This window comes from Mirounga leonina, unplaced genomic scaffold (assembly GCF_011800145.1).
Source record: "Mirounga leonina isolate KUSES-001 unplaced genomic scaffold, KU_Mleo_1.0 Mir_154, whole genome shotgun sequence".
NCBI lineage: Eukaryota > Metazoa > Chordata > Mammalia > Carnivora > Phocidae > Mirounga > Mirounga leonina.
In genome coordinates, this window is record NW_023270389.1 from 20,248,419 (window position 1) to 20,259,725 (window position 11,307).

Below are 11,307 nucleotides of genomic sequence, written 5' to 3' on the forward strand. Positions count from 1 at the left end.
GCTCCCCCTGCTTTTGCTCTCTCTCTGTGTCAAATAAATAAATACTATCTTTAAAAAAAATATTTCAAAATAGCTATAGCAGAGACTTAAACCATGCATCCACACCTTCTGAGCACAGAACCTTGTGTACTGCACAGGTCACACGCCCATGATGCTGGCTTTGGCAGGAGATAAGGTCAGGCAAGTCAAATAGAAAAGTGAGGGAACATATTCTGGGGGGGTTTCTAGGCCCTCTTAAGAACTTTGACTTTTACTCTGAGAGAAATGGCTGGCACATCATTGGAGGGTTTTAAGCAATCTAACTTACAACATCCGTGTTGAAATTAGTTTGGGACCCCAGGTGGAAGCAACAGACTGGTTAGGGGACTATTCCAATAATCCAGGTGAAAGGTGATGGTGGCTGGATCCAAGGACAGTGTTTGTGGAAGGGGTGAGAAGTTCCAGACTCTGGAAACACCTTGAAGATGAAACCGACAGGATTCATGATGGGTTTTGTGTCAGGAGAAAGAAAAACTTCAAGAGGAATGAAGAATGACTCCAAGGTTTGTGGCTTGAGGAACAGAAAAACAAGAGTTGCCATGATCTTAGACAAGGAGTTGTGAGAGAGACAGACGGGGTGGTGGTAGAGACAGATATCAGGAGTTCAGTTCTCAACATGGAAGTTTGAGATTCCTCTTAGACATTTGAGTAGTGGAGACAGTGACCTGGCCATTGGCAACATGAGTGTGGTATTTAAGAGAGTGGTCAGGTTGGACATATAAATGTGGAAGGCAGTTTCAGGATCCCCATCAACTCCTAAGAGGTGTCCTCAAGAGAGGGGCTGCCTGGGCTGGGTGAAGACAGGAAATACCAACAAGGGGGAGGAACACAGGACAGAGGAGGAAGTGAGGGGGGCCATAAGGCAGTTGTATGTGAGGCACCTCTTTGAGGAGCTCAGAAATAATTTGAGAATAATTTATAGGAGAGGATTGATATTCAATAATTACAGTGAAGGAGGGTCAGACTCACTGTAGTTTACTTCATTGTTTATTGATGAGTGATGTCATTTTTACAGCCAGCTTGGTAAAAGATGTGTGTACACATATATTCTACTTCCAAATGGGGACCAAAGGACTGTGTATTTATCAGCTGATTTCTTTGAAATTGGTTTCCTGGCAAAATGTTCCGCTGGCTCAGGAATGTAGTACCACATCATTTCTCTAAGCTGAGTGAACTGCATTGTTCTTTCCAGTCTTCTGCCAGATCTCCTTTTTCCTGCCCTCATCACAGTAGGAGGAATGAGTGGAAAGAGAATTTTCAAAATTGGAATACGAAAGGAACACAGATTTCCATTCTTAAACGACACTTTATACCTCACTCTCCTCTTGTACCTCAACAAGAGGAAGAAAACCTACAGGTGTTACTACTTAATAACTCATAATATGGGTTGAAATAATGTTGACAGTGCTGATAATTTCAATGTAAAATAGACCTTATTTATTTTCCTGAAATCTGCATTAAACTTATTCTCCATTTTGAAGACAGCCTCTATTTTGGGGTTTATGAATGAGTGGAAAAAGGTAAATTCATCTAACACACAAATGGAAGAGGAAATGTGTCCCTTTCATGTCTTTAAAAATATAATTATGTCCTCCAGGTTCAAACTGGGTATAATATGAGTAATTATTTTATGTGTTTGATAACAAAACTCTAAAAACATGTAGAAAAACGTTCTAAAAATTTATAATGTGAAAAGAACAAAACTACTTCAGGATTATATCATATACATGTTATTGGTTCATTCTGATAATTCATATAAAATAGAGTTTCTCAATCTCAGCACTGTAGACACAGGAGCTGGATAATGTTTTGTTGTGGGAGGCCATCCTATGCATTGTAGCACGCTCACCATCACCCCTGACCTCTCACTACTCCCTGCTCAGTCATGATAATCAAAAATATCTCCTGAAGGTATAAAATGTCTCCTGGGTGACAAAATCACCCTTGGCTGACAACCAGTGATACAGACTCTATTACTTTACAGATTATAATAGAGAACTAAATTCATCTTCATAATGCATTTTGTTATTCTTTCATTTTGAGCAACTACTTTGAAGTCAGCAATCAAGGGAGGACAACAAAATTTCACCAAAAAGATAATGTAAAGCATCTTATCTCCTAAAATTTTAAACAACACCATGCACACTGTCATTTGTTGAAGCATACAAATTATCAGTTATGCCAGTGTCGTATTTCTGCCACTCATAGATGACACAGTTGACTAATCTACTTCCTTCTTCAGAAACTCAACAACCTAGAAACAGCAAGTATCAGGCAACTTTTTGTTCACTCAGTAGGATCTATGTCTCACTAAGCTGGGCAATAGGCAGGAAGACCACAGAATTGTACCATAGATTTGCTTTTAATCTATTTTATCTGTTTACAGATAAGAGCTTAACTTTGAGCACACTTTGCCACGGACATATTTTAATACAATTCCTTTTCATGTCAGACTTTTAAGAAGCTTTATGTTACTTGCTTCCATTTCCATTTCATATGGGAAATGCAACAGTTAGAAACTTGTAACTGGATCATAAATAAATCCAAGCTATTTGTCCACTGCATTCTCATCTCTTGTTTTATGCGTGAAGAAAAGCTACCACTGGACAGAATTCATGCACATAAAGCATTTCTTATGAGGACTATAAGAAGAGTCTCTGTAGCAAAGCCAATTTTCAGGACTAGATGACAAGCCTCTTATTTTGAACAATATTTGGTACAAGATAATACCAATAATTGTCACAGGTTTTGATTAGTTCTTATAATTCCTAAATTTACTCTTGTTGTAGCTGAACTTTGACCCTGTTTTGTTGACTTTCTTTCAGTATATATGAATGGTCTCAAAAAAAAAAAAAAGGAATAATGGACAATTTGATGTTTGGAAGTAATTCTGAGACCATGTTTTATTCAACAGATTTTTTTTTAACTTCCTCTACTTATTGTATAATTTTTCTAGACCTCCCACACTTTTGAAGGCATATTCCAGACAAGGATATCCAGGTGGTGGCATTTCCAAGAAAAGTGATATAAATAGAAAAAATCTTTTTTTAATTTGTTTTCATGTTGTTTTAATGACGAACCAAAAAAAAGAGGGAAAGCATTCTTCCTCCCCTCGTAGGCAGGGCAGATGAGAAAATAGAGAAGCAGTAAGAAGTGAATACTTTCTACTGTCAGGGAAACATGATCAGATATTGAGACAAATGGATTTTCCTGTGTTCTGCAAAGAAAAACCTCTTCATTCTTTTGAAAGTTTTGAACTTTTTAATTTGATTTTTTTGGTACAGGCTAAAGGATTTATTAAAAAACAAAAACCTTTTTTTCCTCTTTAATTTAAAAAAAAAGTATTTAATAGCAACGGTCTGAGGAAGAGGAGAAAAAAAGGAAAGAAAGCAAGAAAAGCCACAAAGCTCCAGCTGCACTTAGTTCCTGTTTACTCAGGGCATCTGGTGACGTAGGCTTGTTGTATTTTGAATTCACGTGTTAGAAACATTCATTCAGAGAGGAAACTGGCTTTAGCATAATCTGCAGAAGAAAATAGCATTCACAGAACTGTTATTTTAAAAGGTGCACAGAAATCTGTATTTCTTATTTAAATTAACCTCATTTTAGCTAGAACTAGCCAGAACAAGGTGGGGGGGTTAGGAATCAATAGATGTATTTTATGGTAGGTAACTTCTGATTTTAAATTTGAACAAAGTTTCGTCAACAATTATTGGAACCTGAGAAAGAGTCAAACATCAAAACCTGAGTAGCTGAGAGTTTGGGGTCTCACTGCTCAAAACAGGGGAGCTGGAAGGAGGAGCCTTGCTTTGCCTTAGCCTTGCTTTGAAGTCCCTGACCTGGGAGTCCAGTGATCTTGTTTACCTCCAACCACACCTCTGGGGTGAGTCTTAGGCAGCTCTACTAACATCGACATTAAAATTGAGATCTCTGAGGCTAATATTGGGGAGGAAAAAGTTTTCATCCATCCTTCTTGATTCTTTGGCTGGTAAATTAACATAAGGCAAATTAACAGGACAAAACCAAATTTAATTATGTAAATACAGAAGCCCCATAAGAACCTGAGATCCAAGGACAATTTGGATATTTGAGGTTTTATATGCCATCCTGAGGTAATGGGACAGGGGCCTGGGGCTTCAAAGGGGAGGAGGGTGATTCACAGGACAATAAGAAGAGCAGATGTTTGGTATTAGATGTTTGTCCTACCATAGAGATAGCTCATTCAGGTAAGAAGTTACCTCTGGTGATAGCTTTCTTTTGGGGTCAGCCCCCCATCTAAATTCATTTAGGCAGTTAAGGAAGCAGTAAAAGGTTTTTTTTCATCCACTGGGTCTTTTTTTTTTTAAAGATCTTATTTATTTATTTATTTATTTGAGAGAGAGAGAGCACACATGCGCGTGCACGAGCATGGGGAGGGGCAGAGAGGGAAGGAGAAGCAGACTTCCCCATGAGCTGGGAGCCCGGCGCAGAATTCAATCCCAGGACCCTGAGACCATGACCTGAGCCAAAGGCAGATGCTTAACTGACTGAGTCACCCAGACACCCCAAGTCCGCTGTGTCTTGCCTGCCTTCGGCTCAAAATAATCCACATGCCAAAGCAGCCTATTTTGGGGTCAGGTATTTTGCTCTTCCTCAGTCATACCTTTGAAACTTCCCCAAGAAGTTTCAGTCCATAAATTGAGTTTGTAGATTGCTTCATCTCATTGAACCGGTTTCTTAGTCCTGAGAACAGGTCAGTTCAGTCAAATGGGGCATCTCATTTCAGGAGGTGGTGATGCAGATGTGTTTCCAAAGTGAGACCTATGGCGCAAGCAATTGGGTATTTAATAAGAGGCATTTCTATGGGAACAAAAGAAACACAGTGGTTAATGACTGGAGCAGACTCTAATCCTGGTTTCTGAGTTCTGAAGGCAATCCGTTGAGAAGATTGCCAGCCGTCTGGCTTGAAGCATCTCGGATGGAGTGGAGGCTGGCTTTGGCAGTCTGACAGATCTTCCTGGTTTGCAGTTTGAATGTCTCTGGTGATCGTTCTGAGTGGCCACACAGCAAAAGGCATGAAGACTGTCCACACATGAGTTATTGTGGTGATCCCTCTTAAGTTTATAACAAGTTCACATTTTGTGTTGAAGGGCTTTGGGGGGAAAGGGCAGCTTTTGTTCTTAGTGATTCCAAGCCAAAAAGGTGGGAGAAAATTGGATGTTAGTTCGGAGAGTTGTCGCCAGCTATGAGGTAACTGGAAGGATTCAGGATCCAGTACAAAACCTCAAAGACAATGAACAGCACTAGAATCTAATATCCAAAAGTGTATATAATAGTGATGAAGGATAGTTGGAAGGTAGGGGCCCCTGCCCTAAGAGGAAACCACCCTTAAAAGGATTTTACACCTCCCTGGAAGGAGCCCTCCACCCTTTCCCATGTGATAGACAGATGAAAAAACCTGATTGTGTGACAGGTTCAGTGAGGGTTAATCAGATTAAAACAGCCTGCCAACAAACCCATTAAAACCCCTAGATTGAGAAACTCTGGTGGCAACCCTCTCGGGTCCCCTTCCTCCTCGGGAGCTTTGTACTATTACTTCATTACTGCTCAATAAACCTTTCTTTGCTGTCCACCATTCTGTCTGGTCTACCTCTTCATTCTTCAAAGTGACCAAGAACTGAGGGCACCGATGGAGAAAAAAATCCTGTAACAATGGTTTCTACTGAAACAATTTTTTTCTCTCAAATCATCCTCATTTCTATCAAAGATAGCCAACTTAAGACTGATGTGTTTGCAATTTAAGTCTAGTTTCAAGAAACTTGGCATGATTATTTATATAAGTGCAGCAAAAATAGTGATTGACCATATAGGCTTTGTTAAATCTGCTTTGATGGAATTTTTCATAAGAAACCTTAGACTGAACTTTTAAAAGCCTCTCAAGGCTAAGAAGCCATGCCAAGGACTCACCATCAGACCTTGCCTTCGATGTCTGTAAATTTGGGTGAATTTCTCTCTTCTTGAAGTGCATCAAATATCTTGAGATTCCTGAGCCTGTCAGGAAGTGACCTTCCTTACTCGCCTGATAAGGCTGCTAGGAACCCTGTAAGCAAGGGACCAGACCATTTTTCCAAGGGGCTTTATCGGCTCCACAAAGTCCACCTTAGTTCCTTAAAGCTATCTGGTCGTATCTGAGTATATGAGTATGTCTCTCAAATATGACATTCCAGGCATAGCCTAGGTGATATAACCAATGTTTCCAATTGTGTCCTGTTACAAGAAGAACAGATTCTTATTGAAGTTATGTAAATAACTATATTGCCATGAAAATAAGAATACTCACTAGGTTACCGAATTCCAGAGAGATCAGATCAGGTTAGTTGTTCCGTCTTTGTTCACAAAGATCTATCTTACCAAATTGTTGATAGCTTAAGAGAAAAGAGAAGATTTCCTTAAATCTGCAAAAACAAAGAAGAACTGGCGATGTTTCAAAACAGTCATAATAATTACAGTCATCCTTGTCAGTTTATTCAGTCCCATGTAATTAACACTTGTTCTGCTTGAATCCACTTTTCCACCTGTTCTGGAAATTCTTACCCAGCCAAGTTTCATAATCTTAAAGTTATCAGAATCTGGCAATTGTCAAAAGGCCTTTCCTTGAATCTCCTTGAAGGTGAAGTATTTTTGCAGGAACACTCTTGAAAAGCACCTGTGTAAAGCAATAATTGTCTGTAAATGACCAAAAGACTTTAACTGCCCATTCTGAAAGATCTGATGAGTTCATTGTAATGGAATTGATAACAAAATTTGGTTATTTCTGTGACATACAACATTTTAAGGTAATAACTAGAATTGTGACTGATAACATTATAACAGGACATATCAGATTTTTAGGAATTTCATACAATTTCTAATATACATACATTAATAATATTTATTGACATAATATGACCTAAAAAGGTTTATCATCACTTCCCAGGTAGCTTAACATACCAAATAAGCCTAAGTAGTGTAACATCTCTCTTTTTATAAGGAGAGAGAACAAATATTTTAAAATGTTTCAGGAACCATCTGGAAATTCTCAAATTTAATTTGAGGTCAAAAAAGACTTTATTTAGAATTTGATTTTGGGGGCGCCTGGGTGGCTCAGATGGTTAAACATCTGCCTTCGGCTCAGGTCATGATCCCAGGGTCCTGGGATCGAGTCCCGCATCGGGCTCTCTGCTCCTTGGGAGCCTGCTTCTCCCTCTGCCTCTCTCTCTGTCTCTCATGAATAAATAAATAAAAATCTTAAAAAAAAAAAAAAAGGAATTTGATTTTGGGAAGTTTGTCAAAAAAATATTAAAGGAGTTAGAGACTTGACTAATAGAATCATAGCTCATTATGAAATGATAATTATCTATTTAATGAAAGTGACAAGATTTTAAGGGCAAACAAAAGAGATTACAGTTATGAACAAAACCAATAAAAGACCTGATAAAGCACAGAAAATTATAAAACACAGAGCTTTTGCTTTCTAGGCAGATTACTTAAAAGGTAAAGAAACTTTCACAATCTGTTATCAAAAGCAGACCAAAAGTCCAAGAAAATCTTATCTTTTTTTAAGAGAGAGAAAACCAATTCTAATTTTATACCAGCTTACTTTTGACATTAAAATGTATTTGACTTAAATTTATTCTAACCTTAGTCAACTTGACCACACATTAAAATTCCTTTCTAAAAATTCCTTCTCCACAAACCTTCTACAACTTTCTTTTTCTTCAGCAAAAATATATCTCCATTCCTCATAACTTCTTTTACTAAAAACACATATACTACTTTCTTAGCATGGGAGATTTTCCCCTTATTTCTTTTTTTTTTTTTTAAGATTTTATTTATTTGACAGAGACACAGCGAGAGAGGGAACACAAGCAGGGGGAGTGGGAGAGGGAGAAGCAGGCTTCCCGCTGAGCAGGGAGCCCGACGCGGGGCTCGATCCCAGGACCCTGGGATCATGACCTGAGCCGAAGGCAGACGCTTAATGACTGAGCCACCCAGGCGCCCCCCCCTTATTATTTCTAGTAACTTTACACATATTAATTAGAATTCTTAACACTTAGAAAACATAATTTCTAATGAAAACTAAGAATTAAACAATTGTGAACTGTTATACCAGCATTCTTTAGATTGGCAAATTTATTAATACATTTCAGAATTTCTAAAGACATGATTTCTCATAGTACAAATTTTTTTGAATGTAGCACAAAAACATGTTTACTAATAGACCCAAATATCTTTTAGTTCCTCTGTAAAAGGAAGCCAAAAAATGGATAAGCCTATGTTTAGCAATTGTTTCAGTATTTTATCTTATTTGGAAATGATCTAAATATTTAAATGACTATCCATCATTTAACTTAGCAATACCTTAAGGTTCCAGATTACCAAAAGATTTGGGGAACCTATTTCAAAAGTTTTACTTAAAAACTCTCATCATAGTTACATCCATTTAATTTATCTGGTCTTAACAATCATACTCATACTCCTAAAGATTTTGTTACAGGATTTCTTCTCTTCCAGTGTCCGTGGTTCTTGGTCACACCTCTTTGAAGAATGAAGAGGTAGACCAGACCAAGAGTGGTAGGCAGCAAAGCAAAGTTTATTGAGTGATAGTACAAAGCTCCCAAAGAAAGAGGGGACCTGAAAGGGTTGCCACTGGAGTTTCTAAGTCTAGGGGTTTTTATGGGCCTGTTGGCGGCTGTTTTAATATGATTAACCCTCCCTGTGTGCCTGCCACCAAATCAGGTTTTTGTCATCTACCTATGGTGGGAAAGGGTGGAGGCTCCTTCCAGGGTGGTGTAAAAATCCTTTTAAGGGTGGTTTCCTCTTGGGGGGTTGAGGGAGGCCTTGTCCCTGCCTGCTTTTCTTCCAACCGTCCTTCATTAATTTCATGAGCCATTAAAGCAGTTAGCCATCATCTTAAATTACGTTCCTTGCTGACAAATTTTGTAACATAGATAACATGAGTTTATATGACTAACAACCCCAGTAGAATAATAGTATACTTCATGCTAAGAACTCTAAAGACTTGTCTGTATTAATTAAACCAACAAATTTAAACTTGTTTCAACACCAAACATTTTCCTAAGTGATATGATACTGAAAAGCATTTAGGTTAGTTTTTATTATATTTTTTTGAGAATTTTTATGAATAATAAATTTATATAAGTGTGTGTTTGTTTAAGCCAATCAAAAAGAGCTATTTTAAAAATTAAGTTTGGCAATCCATCCAGAGGTAAGAAAATATCACACATCTACAACATACATATATAGACATGCATAATCATACACAGAGACATAGAGGCCTTACAGTTACCAGTATTTGTGAAAAAGATTTTTCATTTGCCCAATTTCCAAATATGTCTCTCCATATTTTTTTAATCCTGATAAGAAACCTCTCCCTAAAGTTTGCATCTGAAAAAAATGGTTCTTGGGTCTAGAGAAGACAAGGGTAGAAAATCTATATCACACAGGGATTATTATATTTCTTTGTACCCACTTTTTAATTTGGTCTTTTCATAGGTACCAGTGAGACAATTGTTTAGAATGACAGCTCTCTAAAAATTATTTCAAATATAACCAGTGCAAAAAGATCCCTCCTCTGGCCGTTGATGAGCAGGATCTTATTAATCTCAATAGCGATTCAAACCAATAAGCCTTTCCATGGCTTAACCAAAGGTGCAAGAAACATCTTCAAAGGAGCATGCAAATGCTGCAGCCCTCATCAGATCCAGAAAGTTCATGCCCAAAGAGAGTCTAAGAAAGTAAAAGCCCTCTGTTGTTACAGGTGGTAAGAATGGTATAATGAAAATGGTATCTCTGGTTTCCCACAAGACCATGACACTTCCAGTCCCAGACCCACTAATCTATGACTCCAGGCAGATGCTAACCGGAATGGGATTTTTCCAGCACTAACTAAGCAAGAGAGTTGAGACAACAAAAGCCCCTAATAGATCAGCACCCCTTATGACATCTCTTCTGAAGCTGGCACAGTCAGACACAGAGTCCTGCTTGGGATTTTGTCTCTTGGAACCCCAGCCTATTAGACTGGCCACCAAGATGCACCCTGGTATGTGCACGTTTTGTCTGGGAGACCAGAAAGGATGTTCTCACTGGTCACAAGACCAAGCTCTCAAGACACAGAACAAGACGAAACAAAACCTCATCCAGTTCTTCTTATATGCACATTAATATCTTTAGGTAAGGTTTGGTTCTCTTAGAGCCAAACTAATACCTGAGAGGGATGCGCGGCCGAGTTGGAGATTGGGTAGTGTTTCATGGCATAGCTCATTGCACAGAATTATTTTTGAGGTTGGCAGGTGATCCTACTGTCAATCTAACCCACTCCCCTAGCCTGGGAGTCTTTTGAGTTAGGTGGAAAGTGCTCCAGAGCTCTGACGTGCTGAACCCATGCCAGCAATTTTGCGGCTTTGGCTTTCAAGTGATCCATCAGTGACAGCCCTAACCTCACAGGCATGTTAACCCACAACAAAGTTTATCTAAACAGATAGATGCTGGTCTGGTGAGAATCACAACCTCATCCATCTGTGGGGCTGAATCAAACAGCAGGCTTCATAGGACCTATGCCTGCCTCCACCCTATGGTTTCCCTCCTTAAGACAAAAAACACAATGGGCAGAGACAAATGAGGACAGTGACCATCCCTGGAAGGAAAAGGATCTATAAAAATCAACAGTACTCATAATAACAAGTCTTTACCAGAGTCACTATATCCAAGAAACTAGCTCCAGAAACATTTCTGCCAATTTTAAAATTAGAAAAAGAAGTAAGAAAGACTTTCACCATTCTCACTTCCACCAAACCCTGTAGGCAGAGATCCAAGAGACTGACACGGCAAGAAACTCATACCTTCTGTCCACGGTCCCAAAGTCCCAGGGTCTCTCAGATCTCTTTAGTGCAGTAGCCCCAGGGTGAGCAGTGTCCAGCCAGTGAAGTATCCTGCCAACTATGCCAACTGTTGGAAAGGAAAGCTTTTTTCTCTACACCTTCTTGGTTCTTTGGCTGGTAAATAGATATAAGACAGATTAATAGGAGAAAAATAAATTTTATGTATGTATGTATGGGGGGGCAGCCCATAAGAACATGAGACCAAAGGACGATTTGGGCAATGGAGGCTCATGTGACATCCAGAGCTAAAGAATGGGATGGAGACCCGAGGCTCCAAAGGGAAGCAGATAACTCACAGAACAATAACAAGGGCAGATGTTTGATAATTAGGTGTTTGCCCTGCTATACA

General features: G+C 38.8%; 1 long non-coding RNA gene across 1 annotated transcript; it reads right to left on the minus strand.

Annotated features, from left to right (window-relative positions):
* Window positions 1-4,408: 4,408 nt before the first annotated feature.
* On the minus strand, window positions 4,409-11,067 carry LOC118014107. Its single transcript, XR_004680200.1, has 3 exons — window positions 10,920-11,067; window positions 6,359-6,724; window positions 4,409-4,839 (listed from the first exon to the last, which is right to left on the minus strand). It is a non-coding gene; the product is annotated as an uncharacterized LOC118014107 (long non-coding RNA).
* Window positions 11,068-11,307: the final 240 nt, after the last annotated feature.